The 14567-nt window shown below is 42.8% G+C and overlaps 1 protein-coding gene across 1 annotated transcript in view; it reads right to left on the reverse strand.

Annotated features, from left to right (window-relative positions):
* Positions 1–14567, reverse strand: part of b4galt6 (UDP-Gal:betaGlcNAc beta 1,4- galactosyltransferase, polypeptide 6) — a 79017-nt gene that overhangs the window by 28075 nt on the left and 36375 nt on the right. The gene's annotated exons all lie outside the window — the stretch shown is intronic.

Below are 14567 nucleotides of genomic sequence, written 5' to 3' on the forward strand. Positions count from 1 at the left end.
GCAAGGGGAATGGAATATAAAAGTAGAGATGTTTTGCTACAGTTGTACAGGACATTAATATGAGACCACATCTAGAATACTGTGTACAGTTTTGGTCTCCTTATTTAAGAAAGGACATATTTGCTTTGGAGGCGGTTCAGAGAAGGTTCACTCGACTGATTCCTGGGATGAGGGGGTTTTCTTATGAGGAAAGATTGGACAAGTTGGGCCTGTATACATTGGAGTTTAGAAGAATGAGAGGTGATCTTATTGAAACATATAAGATCCTGAGGGGACTTGAAGGGGTAGATGCTGAGAGGATGTTTCCCCTCGTGGGAGAGTTTAGAACTAGGGGCCACAGTTTAAAAATAAGGGTCTTCCATTTAAGACGGAGATGAGGAGAAATTTTTTCTCTGAGGGTCGTGAGTCTGTGGAACTCCCTTCTCCAGAGAGCGGTGGAGGCAGGGCCATTGAATATTTTTAAGGCTGAGTTAGATAGATTCCTGATTTACAAGGGAGTCAAAGGTTATAGTTGGTAGACAGGAAAGTAGGGTTGAGGTCACAATCAGATCAGCCATGATCTTAGCCAATGGCAGAGCAGGCTCAAGAGGCCGAATGGCCTACTCCTGCTCTTAATTAGTATGTAGTTATGTAAAAGTTACTTTCCCTAACAGGAACAGAAAATCAATGTAACTTTAAATCTACATCACCTTGCCATGTGTAAATTGATTGATGTAGTAGAAAACAGCTAAGCTTTTTTATCCCCCCACCCCCCGGAGGCACTGAGTTTTTGTTGTAGTTACACATGGTGTAATGTATAAAATACACAAGTGTTTTTGATCAATGAAGAATAGTAAATTCAGTAACTTTCATAAGTGTGTTTTTTGTAACAGGTGACTTACTGAATGAACATACTGTGTACCAGCCCAGGCTTTGTGGTGTAAGGCTGTGGGTTCAAGTCCATTTCCAGACTTGAGCACACGATCTAGGCTGATACTCCACTGCAATACTGAGGGAACACTGTTGTCGGAGTACAACTGTAGAAGATGTTAAAGCAAGACCCAGTGTGATCAAGATCCCATGACTCTCAAAGTAATGCAGGGAGTTCTAGAAACATAGAAAATAGGAGCAAGAGTAGGCCCTTCGGGCCTGCTCCGCCATTCAAAATGATCATGGCTGATCGTCTAACTCAGTACCCTGTTCCCGCTTTTTCCCCATATCCCTTGATCCCTTTAGCATTAAGAAATATATCTCTTTCCTTCTTGAATACATCTAATGACTTGGCCTCCACTGCCTTCTGTGGTAGAGAATTCCACAGGTTCACCACCCTCTGAGTGAAGAAATTTCTCCTCATCTCGGTTCTAAATGGCATACCCTGTATCCTGAGACTGTGACCCCTGGCTCTGGATTCCCCAGCCATCAGGAACATCCTCCCTGCATCTACTCTGTCTTGTCCTGTTAGAATTTATACGTTTTGATGAGATCACCTCTCATTTTTCTAAACTCTAGTGAATATAGGCCTAGTCGACCCAATCTCTCCTCATACGTCATCCTAATGTTTTGGCACTGTAAGCTGTCCAAGGCTAGAGGGAATCCCTTCTGTTATCATTTCCTATGTGTATGGAGTTTTTTTGGATAACAGTGTTGTCAGAGAGCCTGCTAAATAACGTAAATCTTTGCACATTTACCTGAAAATGGGTGCCAGCTGGGGTGGGCCAGCTAAAGCAAAGGTCTGGGATTTGCCTTATTCTTTCACTCCTTCATTGGAGACACGCCTAGCTTCCACTCTACTTCCTAGCTAACCTAACCAATGCAAGAACATAAGAAATGTCAAGGCTGGAAAAGGCTATTGGCACAACAAAGCTCAACTCTCTGGGACATTATCTAAGCATTGTGCCTTGGTTACTAACTTCCTACTTTGTCTCAAAACTCATTTTCCCTCAAGTGAGACATAATAGGCAGAAAAAATTAAGATGGAAAAAGGTAAATGAAGTATATTAAAGAAAAACTTGTCAAGAATGTAATGGATAAAGAAAACTAATGAACAAGTTAGTTTGGAGCAGTCTTTCATTACAAGAAAGTCAGCCCCAACAAGTGATTACAAAAACGTTATTTGCAGCTAAATATGTAAGCAGTAACTAAAGATGCACCTATAACAATCAGCATGGTCATGCCAGAAGAAAAAAACACCACTGGCATAGTAAAATGCAAAGATACATGGAGTTTATTATTGCCATTAAATTTCAAATATCAAAATATCTTATAGTATAAAAAATTAATACAGTTTCATGACTGTCATCTAAACTTCACACGTATTGCATAGAATCATAGAAAATTTACAGCACAGGAGGCGGCCATTCGGCCCATCATGCCCGCGCCAGCTAAGAAACGAGCCGCCCAGCCTAATCCCACTTTCCCGCATTTGGTCCGTAGCCCTGCAGGTCATGGCTCTTCAGGTGCACAACCAGGTATTTTTTTTTAAAAATGAGTGGAGGGTTTCTGCCTCAACCACCCTTTCAGGCAGTGAGTTCCAGACCCTCACCACCCTTAGGGTGAAAAACTTTTTCCTCATTTCCACTCTAATCCTTCTACCAATCACTTTAAATCTATGCCCCCTGATTATTGGCCCCTCCGCTAAGGGAAATAGGTCCTTCCTATCCACTCTATCTAGGCCCCTTATAATTTTGTATACCTCAATCAAATCATCCCTCAGCCTCCTCTGTTCCAAGGAAAACAACCCCAGCCTATCCAATCAATCACAGCTAAAATTCTCCAGTCCTGGCAACATCCTCGTAAATCTGCTCTGCACCCTCTCTAGTGCAATTATGTCCTTCCTGTAATGTGGTGACCAGAACTGTGCGCAGTACTCAAGTTGTGGCCTAACTAGTGTTTTATACAGTTCCAGCATAACATCCCTGCTTTTGTATTCCATGCTTCAGCTAAGGAAATCATTCCATATGCCTTATCATCTACCTGCCTGCTACCTTCAGGGATCTGTGGACATGCTCTCCAAGGTCCCTCACTTCCTCTACACCTCAGTATCCTCCCATTTATTGTGTATTCCCTTGCCTTGTTTGCCCTCCCCAAATGCATTACCTCACACTTCTCCAGACTGAACGCCATTTGCCACTTTTCTGTCCATCTGATCAGCCCACTGATATCTTCCTGCAGTCTACAGCTTTCCTCCTCATTATCAACCACACGGCCTATCTTTGTGTCATCCGCAAATTTCTTAATCATGCCCCCTATGTTTAAGTCCAAATCGTTAACGTATACCACGAAAAGCAAAGAACCTAGTACCGAGCCCTGCAAGACCCCACTGGAAACAGCCTTCCAGTCGCCAAAACACCCGACCATTACCCTTTGCTTCCTGCCACTGAGCCAATTTTGGATCCAATTTGCCACATTCCCTTGGATCCCAAGGGCCTTTACTTTTGACCAATCTGCCACGTGGGACCTTGTCAAAAGCCTTGCTAAAATCCATGCAGACTACATCAATTACGATACCCTCATTGATCCTCCTTGTCACCTCCTCGAAAAATTCAATCAAGTTAGTCAGACACGACCTCCCCTTAACAAACTCATGCTGACTGTCCTTGATTAGTCCGTGCCTTTCTAAGTGACAGTTTATCCTGTCCCTCAGAATTGATTCCAATAATTTGCCCACCACCAATATTAGGCTGACTGGCCTGTAATTACTTGGTTTATCCTTCGCTCCCTTTTTAAACAACGGTACGACGTTAGCAGTCCTCCAATCCTCCGGCAATACGCCTATATCCAGTGAAGTTTGGAAAATGATTGTTAAAGCCTCCGCTATTTCCTCCCTGGCTTCTTTTAACAGCCTGGGATACATTTCATCCGGCCCTGGTGATTTATCTACTTTCAAAGATGCTAATCCCCTTAATACTTCCTCTCTCACTATGTTTATCCCATCCAATATTTCACACTCCTCCTCCTTAACTACAATCCCTCTCCTTTGTGAAGACAGAAGCAAAGTATTCATTAAGAACCATCTTCTGCCTCCACACATAGTTTACCTTTTTGGTCTCCAATAGGCCTTTCTCTTTCCTTAGTTATCCTCTTGCTCTTAATGTATTTATAAAACATCTTTGGGTTTTCTTTGATTTCACCTGCTAATATAATACCTGCATCTCATTATAAAGTCCTTGATTTGGTAACACTATCATACCTGGTAGAGTGACGTATTTATTTTTTATCTTTGCTATAAACAGAACACAAAGTAGTGGAAGACTACTGTGGAGCCCTGCAAGACCCCACTGGAAACACTGAAATCTGGAGCTCACCATAATTTGCAACTTTGTTATCAAGTTAACACAATGATACATCATCTAGCCTCTATATTCTGAATTCACTGGCAGTAGTTATAAGGTTCAACTGCTTGCAAAATGTACTTGTGGTTTGCGTGCCCAGTGTTCCATCTGTACCACACATTGAGCTTACAACACTCAGAACTTCATAATACTGGTAATTCAGTATCCAATGCAGTCTAGCAATTCCTAAGGCTGGATTTAGGCCTCCATCAGCCACATTCGTTTGTTTTGAATTAGGAGTAGCTTCAGAGAAAAGTCAAAATATGTACATTTGAGACAAACCAGCCCTTACACTCATTTTCAACATTAAACTACCAAGATTATTAATATTCATTGATATTTTTTAAACAAATGTTATTTGCCACATTGCAACTGGCAATGTAAACATAGTTGGAATACTGCTAGGTTTAATGTGAATTGTAACACACAGTTAAGAACTTGCTATAGAAAAAGCAGAATCCTATGCCTGATTGAGGAATTGGTCAAGGAGAGATGTACATTTATGCAGATTGCTAGTGAAAGGCTATGTAAACCAGTTCAACTAAAATAACAACTTGCATTTATATGTAGGCAAAATTCTGAAGTGCAAAAACAATAAGGCAGTAATAGTAGGGGATTTCAACTACCCTAACATTAACTGGGATTCAAACAATGTGAAGGGTATAGAGTGCACAAATTTCTTAAATTGCATCCAGGAGAACTTTTTTTAAGCCAATCCATAGCAAGCCCAACAAGAGAGGGGCAGATCTGGAGTTAGTTTTAGGAAATGAGGCTGGGCAGGTAGGAGTATCAGTGGGAGAGCAGTTTGGTGGTAGTGATCATAATTCAGTTAGATTTAGTATAGTTATGGAAAAGGACAAAGATAGAACAGGAGTTAAAGTTCTCAAATGGGGAAAGGCCAGTTTTACTAAGCTGAAGTGATTTAGCAAAAATGGACTGGAAACAGCTACTTGAAGGTAAATCAATGTCAGAGCAGTGGGAGGCATTCAAGGGGTTCAGAGAAAATATGTACCCACAAAGAAAACGGGTAGGACTGCCAAATCGAGAGCCCCCTGGATGTCAAGGAGCATACAGGGGAAGATCAGGCAAAAAAAAGGAAAGCTTATATCAGACGCCAAGAACTCAATACCACAGAAAGCCAAGAGGAGCATAGAAAGTGCAGGGTTGAAATTAAAAAGGAAATTAGGAAAGCAAAGAGGGCATGAAAAAATATTGGCAAGTAAAATCAAGGAAAACCCAAGGATGTTTTATAAATACATGATGTGGAGATGCCGGTGATGGACTGGGGTTGACAATTGTAAACAATTTTACAACACCAAGTTATAGTCCAGCAATTTTATTTTAAATTCACAAGCTTTCGGAGACTTCCTCCTTCCTCAGGTACATTTACCTGAGGAAGGAGGAAGTCTCCGAAAGCTTGTGAATTTAAAATAAAATTGCTGGACTATAACTTGGTGTTGTAAAATTGTTTAAAATTATAAATACATTAAGAGCAAGAGGATAACTAAGGAAAGAGTAGGGCCTATTAGCCTCCATATCTTTTTGGTCTCTATGCGTGGAGGCAGAAGATGTTGGTATGGTTCTGAATGAATACTTTGCATCTGTCTTCACAAAAGAGAGGGACGATACAGACATTGTAGTTAAGGAAGAGGAGGAGTGTGAAATATTGGATGGGATAAACATTGTGAGAGGGGAAGTATTAAGGGGATTAGCATCTTTTGAAAGTAGATAAATCACCAGGCCCGGATTAAATGTATCCCAGGCTGTTAAATGAAGCAAGGGAGGAAATAGCGGAGGCTCTGACCATCATTTTCCAATCCTCCCTGGATACAGGCTTGGTGCCGGAGGATTGGAGGACTATTAACATTGCACTGTTGTTTAAAAAGGGAGAGAGGGGAATAGACCGAGTAATTACAGGCCAGTCAGTCTAACCTCAGTGGTGGGCAAATGAATGGAATTAATTCTGGGGGACAGGATAAAACTTCACTTCGAAAGGTACGGGTCAATCAAGGACAGTTAGCATGGATTTGTTAAGGGAAAGTCAAGTCTGACTAACTTGATTGAATTTTTTGAGGCGGTAACAGGGAGGGTCGATGACGGTAGTGTGTTCGATGTAGTCTACGTGGATTTTAGCAAGGCTTTTGACAAGGTCCCACATGGCAGACTGGTGAAAAAAGTACAAGCCCATGGGATCCAAGCGAAAGTGGCAAGTTGAATCCAAAATTGGCTCAGTGGCAGAAGCAAAGGGTATTGGTCAACGGGTGTTTGTGTGACTGGAAGGCTGCTTCCATTTGGGTTCCATGGGGCTCAGTACTAGATCCCTTGATTTTTGTGGTATATATTAATGATTTTGGATTTAATTGTAAGGGGCACGATTAAGAAGTTTGCAGATGATTAAAAAATTGGCCATGTGGTCAGGAGGAAAGCTGTAGATGACGATCCGGATTCATTCCCCTCAGTCTGGTTCAGTAAAATCTGAAGTCGAGTACATTTTAAAGTTCATCACAACTTTAATAGCAGGGTTCTTAGTCTGCAGCATTGATTTGGACTCCTGATAAGAGTCCCTCTATGCTGGCAGAGCAAGAACAAAAACATACAGAAATCCACACGTTTTTATACAGATGAATAGGGTTGGAACATACTTAACGAGGGTCAACACCAATCATAAGCCGGGCATAGGTTGCCATGCGAGGTTACATTATTTCCGGCCAATCATAAATAATCATGTGCTGACCATGTTGCTGTTAGACATCAAAGGGGATACTTCCTCACCTTCCAACTTGGAATGTTCTTCCTTGTCCCTTCTGTTCCTTATCTCCCAACCTGGAATGTCTTTCAACTTTGGCTAAGCTCGTTACCTATATTGATCTGCCATAAACATGGAGACATTCAGACCAGTCCTTGAATCACATCAAAGACTCTACATTGATAAGACCATGCAAACCTGCTGACTACGCAAACATATGGCCCAGCAGGAGGCCAGGCCACCTGTACCAATCTCAGTTACTAACTAATTAACCCTTTCTAACCATTTTGCATTCTGCTTCTTTGCCACGTAGGAATTTTAATATTTTACTGAAAACTGACCACGTAGGGATTCTCAGACTGCAGGAAGATATCAATGGATTGGTCAAGTGGGAAGAAAAGTGGCAAATGGAATTCAATCCAGAGAAGTGTGAGGTAATGCATTTGGGGAGGGCAAACAAGGCAAGGGAATACACAATAAATGGGAGAATACTGAAAGGTGTAGAGGAAGTGAGGGACCTTGGAGAGCACGTCCACAGATCCCTGATGGTAGCAGGACAGGAAGATAAGGTGGTTAAGAAGGCATATGGTAAACTTTCCTTCATTAGCCGAGACACAGAATATAAGAGCAGGGAGGTTATGCTAGAACTATATAAAACACTAGTTAGGCCATCGCTGCATACAGTTCTGGTCACCACATTACAGGAAGGATATAATTGCACTTGAGAGTACAGAGGAGATTTACAAGGATGTTGCCAGGATTGGAGAATTTTAGCAATGAGGAAAGATTGGATAGGCTGGGGTTGTTTTCTTTAAAACACAGGAGGCTGAGGGGTGATTTAATTGAGGTGTACAAAACTATGAGGGGCCTAGATAGAGTGGATAGGAAGGACCTATTTCCCTTAGCAGAGAGGTCAGTAACCAGGGGGCATAGATTTAAAGTGATTGGAAGAAGGATTAGAGGGGAGCGGAGGAAAAAGATTTTCACCCAGAGGGTGGTGGGGGTCTGGAACTCACTGCCTGAAAGGGTGGTAGAGGCAGAAACCTTCATCACATTTAAAATGTACCTGGATATGCACCTGAAGTGCTATAACCTACAAGGCTATGGACCAAATGCTGGAGTGTGGGATTAGGCTGGGAGGCTCATTTTCAGCCAGTGCGGTCACGATGGGCTGAATGGCCTCCTTCTGTACCGTAAATTTTCTATGATATTCTATATAGCACTTTTAACATAGTAAAACATCCCAAGGCGCTTCACATGAGCGCTATGAAAAAGAGTGTGCAAGATGGTATGCCGGCCATAAGGTCATTGGAATAGTCGTGTCTAGAGGTAACAAAGTCACGGATGAGAGTTTCAGCAGCAGAGACAGACGATGTTACAGAAGTGGAAGTAGGCAGTCTTGGTGATGGAGCAGATATGGAGACAGAAGCTCATCTCGGTTAAATAGGGCACCATGGTTGAGAATGGTCTGTTTCAGCCTCAGACAGTGGCCAGGGAAAGGGATGGAGTCGGTGGTGGGGACCGAAGACAATGGCTTCGGTCTTCCAGATATTTAGTTGGAGAAATTTTTGCTCATCCACTACTGGATGTCGGACAAGTAGCATGACAAAATCAGAGGAGGTGGAGGGGTTGAGAGGTGTAGAGCTGGATGTCGTCTACATAAATGCAGAACCTGGTGATGTGTTTTCGGATGACATTGCCGAGGGGCAGCATGTAGATGAGAAATAGGAGGCAGCCAAGAATAGATCCTTGGGGGAATCCAGTGGTAATGGTGTGGGAGTGGGAAGAGAAGCCATTGCAGAAAGATGATGAAAGCAGGCAAGTTCAGGTAGTAATGCTAACTAACAATTGCAGATCTTTTCTACTCTTTATGCAAGGAAAGCAGATTTTATGCGATACAAAGTGTTTTAACATTGATTCAAAACAGCACAAAATACAGCTCGTCAAAAGAAACTACGATCTACCTCCTGGACTGTGGGGCAGCACTTTAATAAGTCAATAGGAATAGTTATGTCAAGTATTTGCTAATTTTGCATTCTCAAGTCACTTTTTAAGTAGACCCATTCACCAATCATCTTTATTTTGTTTGTCATCTTCCAGGTTAATGAGTGGCTCTGGAGTCACAATTTGAGATTTTGAGGAAGGCGCTCTATTTCCTGCTATTTTGAATATGTCCAGTTCTACCTGTATTCACTTATTCTGTGATACCAAAGACTATATCAAAGTTAATATATAACATTTGTTTAATATTGAAAATTGGAGGGAAAAGTAATTACATAGAATGTACAGCACAAAAACAGGCCATTCGGCCCAACAGGTCCATACCAATGTTTAGCTCCACATAAAATCATAGAAAGTTTAAAGCATGGAAGGAGGCCATTCAGCCCATTGAGTCCGCGCCGGCTCGATGCAAGAGCAATCCAGTTAGTCCCATTCCCCACAGCCCTGCAAATTTTTTCCTTTCAAGTTCTAATACAGTTTTGAAGGCCATGATTGAATCTGCATCCACCACTCCCTCGGGCAGTGTATTCCAGATCCTAACAACTCTGTGTAAAAAAGTTTTTCCTCATGTCACCTTTGGTTCTTTTGCCAAATCTGTGTCCTCTGGGCGGTCCTTGACCCTTCCTCCACTGGGAACTTTCTCTCTATCTACACCCTTAATGATTTTGAATACCTCTATCAAATCTCCTCTCAACCTTCTTTATTCCAGCTTCTCCAGTCTATCCACGTAACTAAAGTCCCTCAGCCCTATTCTAGTAAATCTCTTCTGCACCCTAACCAAGGACTTCACATCTTTCCTAAAGTGCAGTGCCCAGAACTGGACACAATATTCCAGTTGTGGCCGAACCAGTGTTTTATAAAGGTTCATTATGACTTCCATACTTTTGTACTCTATGCCTCTATTTATAAAGCCCAGGTTCCCGCATGCTTTTTTAAACCACTTTCTCAACCTGCCCTGCCACCTTCAACGATTTGTGCACATATACCCCCAGATCTCTCTGTTCCTGTACCCCTTTTAGAATGGTGCCATCTAGTTTATATTGCCCTGCCTCATTCTTCCTACCGAAATGTACCACTTTGCATTTTTCTGCGTTAAATTTCGTCTGTCACGTGTCCGCCCATGCCACCAGCCTGTCTATATCCTCTTGAAGTCTATCACTATCCTCCTCACTGTTTACTACCCATCCAAGTTTTGTGACATCTGAAAATTTGGAAATTGTGCCCTGTACACCCAAGTCCATGACATTAATATATATCAAGAAAAGCAGTGGTCCCGGCACTGATCCCTGGGGAACAACACTGTGCCCCCTCCCTCCAGTCCGAAAAACAACCGTTCACCACTACTCTATTTCCTGTCCCTTAGCCAATTCTGTATCCACGTTGCTACTGCCCCCTTTATTCCATGGGCCGAAATCTTTATAAGCCTACTATGCGGCACTTTATCAAAAGCCTTTTGAAAATCCATATACACCACATCAACTGTATTGCCCTCATCTACCCTCTCCGTTACCTCATCAAAAAACTCAATCACGTTAGTTAAACACGATTTGCCTTTAACAAATCCGTGCTGGCTTTCCCTAATCAGCTTCAGACCTCATTACAGCCTTGGTCCAAACATGGACAAAAGAGCTCAATTCCAGAGGTGAGGTGAGAGTGACTGCCCTTGATATAAAGGCAGCATTTGACAGTGTGGCACCAAGGAGCCCTAGTAAAATTGATTGCAGTGTTCAGTTCCATTCGCAACCCCTCAGATAATGAAGCAGTCTGTGCCAGCATGCTGCAAGACCTGGACAACATCCAGACTTGGGCTGATAAGTGGCAAGTAACATTCGCGCCAGACAAGTGCCATGCAATGACCAGCTCCAACAAGAGAGAGAGAGAGAAAAAGAGAGAGAGTCTAACCACCTCCCTTGACGTTCAACGGCATTACCATCGCCGAATGCCCAACCATCAACATTCTGGGGGTCACCATTGACCAGAAACTCAACTGGACCAGCCATATAAATACTGTGGCTACAACAGCAGGTCAGAGGCTGGGTATTCTGCAGCAAGTGACTCACCTCCTGACTCCCCAAAGCCTTTCCACCACCTACAAGGCACAAGTCAGGAGTGTGATGGAATACTTTCCACTTGCCTGGATGAGTGCAGCTCCAACAACACTCAAGAAGCTCGACGCCATCCAGGACAAAGCAGCCCGCTTGATTGACACCCCATCCACCACCCTAAACATTCACTCCCTTCACCACCAGCGTACCGTGGCTGCAGTGTTTACCGTCTGCAGGATGCACTGCAGCAGGCACATGGGAACACCACCTGCATATTCCCCTCCAAGTCAAACACCATCCCGACTTGGAAATATATGACCGTTCCTTCATCGTCGCTGGGTCAAATTCTGGAGCTCCCTACCTAATGGCACTGTAGGAAAACCTTCACCATACGGACTGTAGCGGTTCAAGGGGGCAGTGGCTCACCACCATCTTCTGAAGGGCAATTAGGAATAGGCAATAAATGCTGGCCTTGCCTGCAAAGCCCACATCCCATGAACGAATAAAAAAAAAAATCCACCCTCATCCAAGTGACTTAATTCTGTCCCGGATTATTGTTTCTAAATTTCCCCACCATTGAGGTTAAACTGACTGGCCTATAGTTGCTGGGTTTATCCTTACACCTTTTTTTGAACACGGGTTTTACATTTGCAATTCTCCAGTCCTCTGGTACCACCCCCCGTATCTACAGACTTTTGGAAGATTATGGCCAGTACCTCCGCAATTTCCACCTTTACTTCCCTCAGCAACCGAGGATGCATCCCATCCGGACCGGGTGACTTATCTACTTTATGTACAGCTTGCATTTCAAGTACTACTTCTTTATCAATTTTTAGTCCATCCAGTAAATCGACTACATCTTCCTTTACTGACACTCTGGCAGCATCTTCTTCCTTGGTAAAGACAGATGCAAAGTGCTCATTTAGTACCTCAGCCATCCCTTCTTCCTCCATGAGTAGATCTCTTTATTGGTTCCCTAATCGGACCCACCCCTCCTTTTACTACCTGTTTACTTGCCTGTAGAAGACTGTTGGTTTCCCTTTTATGTTGGCCGCCAGTCTATTCTCATACTCTCTCTCTGTCCCTCATTTCCTTTTTCACTTCCCCTCTGAACATTTTATATTCAGCCTGGCTCTCACTTGTGTTATCAACCTGACATCTGTCATACGCCCCTTTTTTCCGTTTCATCTTACTCACTATCTCGTCACCCAGGGAGCTCTGGCTTTAGTTATTTTTACTTTAGAGTGGTCCGTGTCCTTTTCCATAGCTATTCTAAATCTTATGATTCTATGATTGCTGCTCCATAAAAGTATGAGCCTCATCCCTCCCTACTTCACCCAACCCTAACAGCATATCCCTCTATTCCTTTCTCCCTTGTGTTTATCCACCTTCCCCTTGAATGCATCTATGCTAATCACCTCAATTACTCCTTGTGGTAGCAAGTTCCACATTTAACCACTCTCTGGGTAAAGGAGTTTCTCCTGAATTCTCTATTGGATTTATTAGTGGCTATCTTATATTTATGGCCCCTGGTTCTGGTCTCCCCCGCATGTGGAAACATCTTCAACCTCTGCCCTATCAAACCCTTTCATAATCTTAGAAGACTTCTATCAGATCACCCCTCAGTCTTCTCTTTTCCAGAGAAAAGAGCCCCTGCCTGTTCAATCTTTCCAGATAGGTAGAAGCTCTCAGTTCTGGCATCATATTAGTAAACCATTTGTGCACCTTCTCCAGTGCCTCTATATCCTTTTTATGATATGGAGACCAGAACTGTTCACAGTACTCCAAGTGTGGTCTAACCAAGGTTCTATATAAGTTTAACATAACTTCCCCGCTTTTCAATTCTCTCCCACTAGAAATGAACCTCAATGCTTGGTTGCCTTTTTTTTAAAAAAAATGGCCTTATTAACCTGCGTCGTAACTTTTAGTGATGTGTCTCTGTACCCCCAGATCCCTCTGCTCCTCTGCCCCATTTAGACTATTATCCAAGCAGTATTTTGTCGCAGTCCTCCTTGATATTAACTATACCCCTCAATTTGGTGTTGTCCGCAAATTTTGGAATTGTACTTCCAATACCCGAGTCCAAATTATTTATGTGAATGATGCATACTAGTGGTCCCAGCACCGATCCTTATGGAACACCACTTCCCACCTTTTGCCAGTCTGAATAACTACCTTTAACCCCTACTCTGTTTTCTGTTTTGTAGCCAGCTTGCTATCCATTCTGCTACTTGTCCCTGACAGGAGGAGGTCAGGAACAGAGGGATCTGGGGGTATATGTGCACAAATCATTGAAGGTGGCAGGGCAGGTTGAGAAAGCGGTTTTTAAAAAAAGCATACGGGATCCTGGGCTTTATAAATCGAGGCATAGAATACAAAAGTATGGAAATCATGAAGAACCTTTATAAAACACTGGTTCGGCCACAACTAGAGTATTGTGTTCAGTTCTGGGCACCGCACTTTAGGGAAGATGTGAAGGCCTTAGAAAGGGTGCAGAAGAGATTTGCTAGAATGATTGCAGGGATGAGGGGCTTTAGTTACGTGGATAGACCAGAGAAGCTGGGGTTGTACTCCTTGGAACAGAAATGGCAGCAAGGAGATTTGATAGAGGTATTCAAAATCATGAAGGGTCTAGACATAGTAGAGAGAAACTGTTCCCATTGGTGGAAGAGTCAAGAACCTGAGGACATAGATTTAAGGTGACTGGCAAAAGACCAAAGGTGACATGAGGAAAAGCTTTTTTTAAAAAAAACACAGCAAGTGGTTAGGATCTGGAATGCACTGCCCGAGGGGGTGGTGGAGGCAGATTCAATCATGGCCTTCAAAAAGGGAACTGGATAAGTACTTGAAAAGGAAAAATTTGCAGGGCTACGGAGATAGGGCGGGGGGAGTGGCAGTGGGACTAGCTGGATTGCTCTTGCATAGAGCCGGCACGGACTTGATGGGCCAAATAGCCTCCTTCCGCGCTGTAACCTTTCCATGATTCTATGACTGCAGTCATGGTTCTACTATGCAGTACCTTATGAAAAGGCCTTTTGAAAATCCAAATATATTACATCTACTACAATACCCTTGTTTACCCTTTGTGACTTCTTCAAAGGATTCAATAAGGTTGGTCAAGCATGACCTTCCCTTTTGCAATCCATGCTGACTATTTTTAGCTTTTTGGTTTCTAGATGTAACTCTAGTATATCTTTGAGTAAGGATTCCATTATGTTTCCTACCACTGACGTTAAGCTAATTGGTCTATATATGGAATGGTTCTACCTCCTGTTTTAAATATAGGAATCACAGTAGCTGTCTGCCAATTCTCTGCCACTATTCCCTTTTCTAATAAATTTTTATATACGTAATAGTGCCTCTGCTATCTCTTCTCTAACTTCTTTTAATATGCCCAGATGCAATCCATCCAGACCAGGGGTTTTATCCTCTCTAAGTTTGACGAGTTTATCAATTATCTCCCTC

Source organism: Heptranchias perlo, chromosome 3 (assembly GCF_035084215.1).
Source record: "Heptranchias perlo isolate sHepPer1 chromosome 3, sHepPer1.hap1, whole genome shotgun sequence".
NCBI lineage: Eukaryota > Metazoa > Chordata > Chondrichthyes > Hexanchiformes > Hexanchidae > Heptranchias > Heptranchias perlo.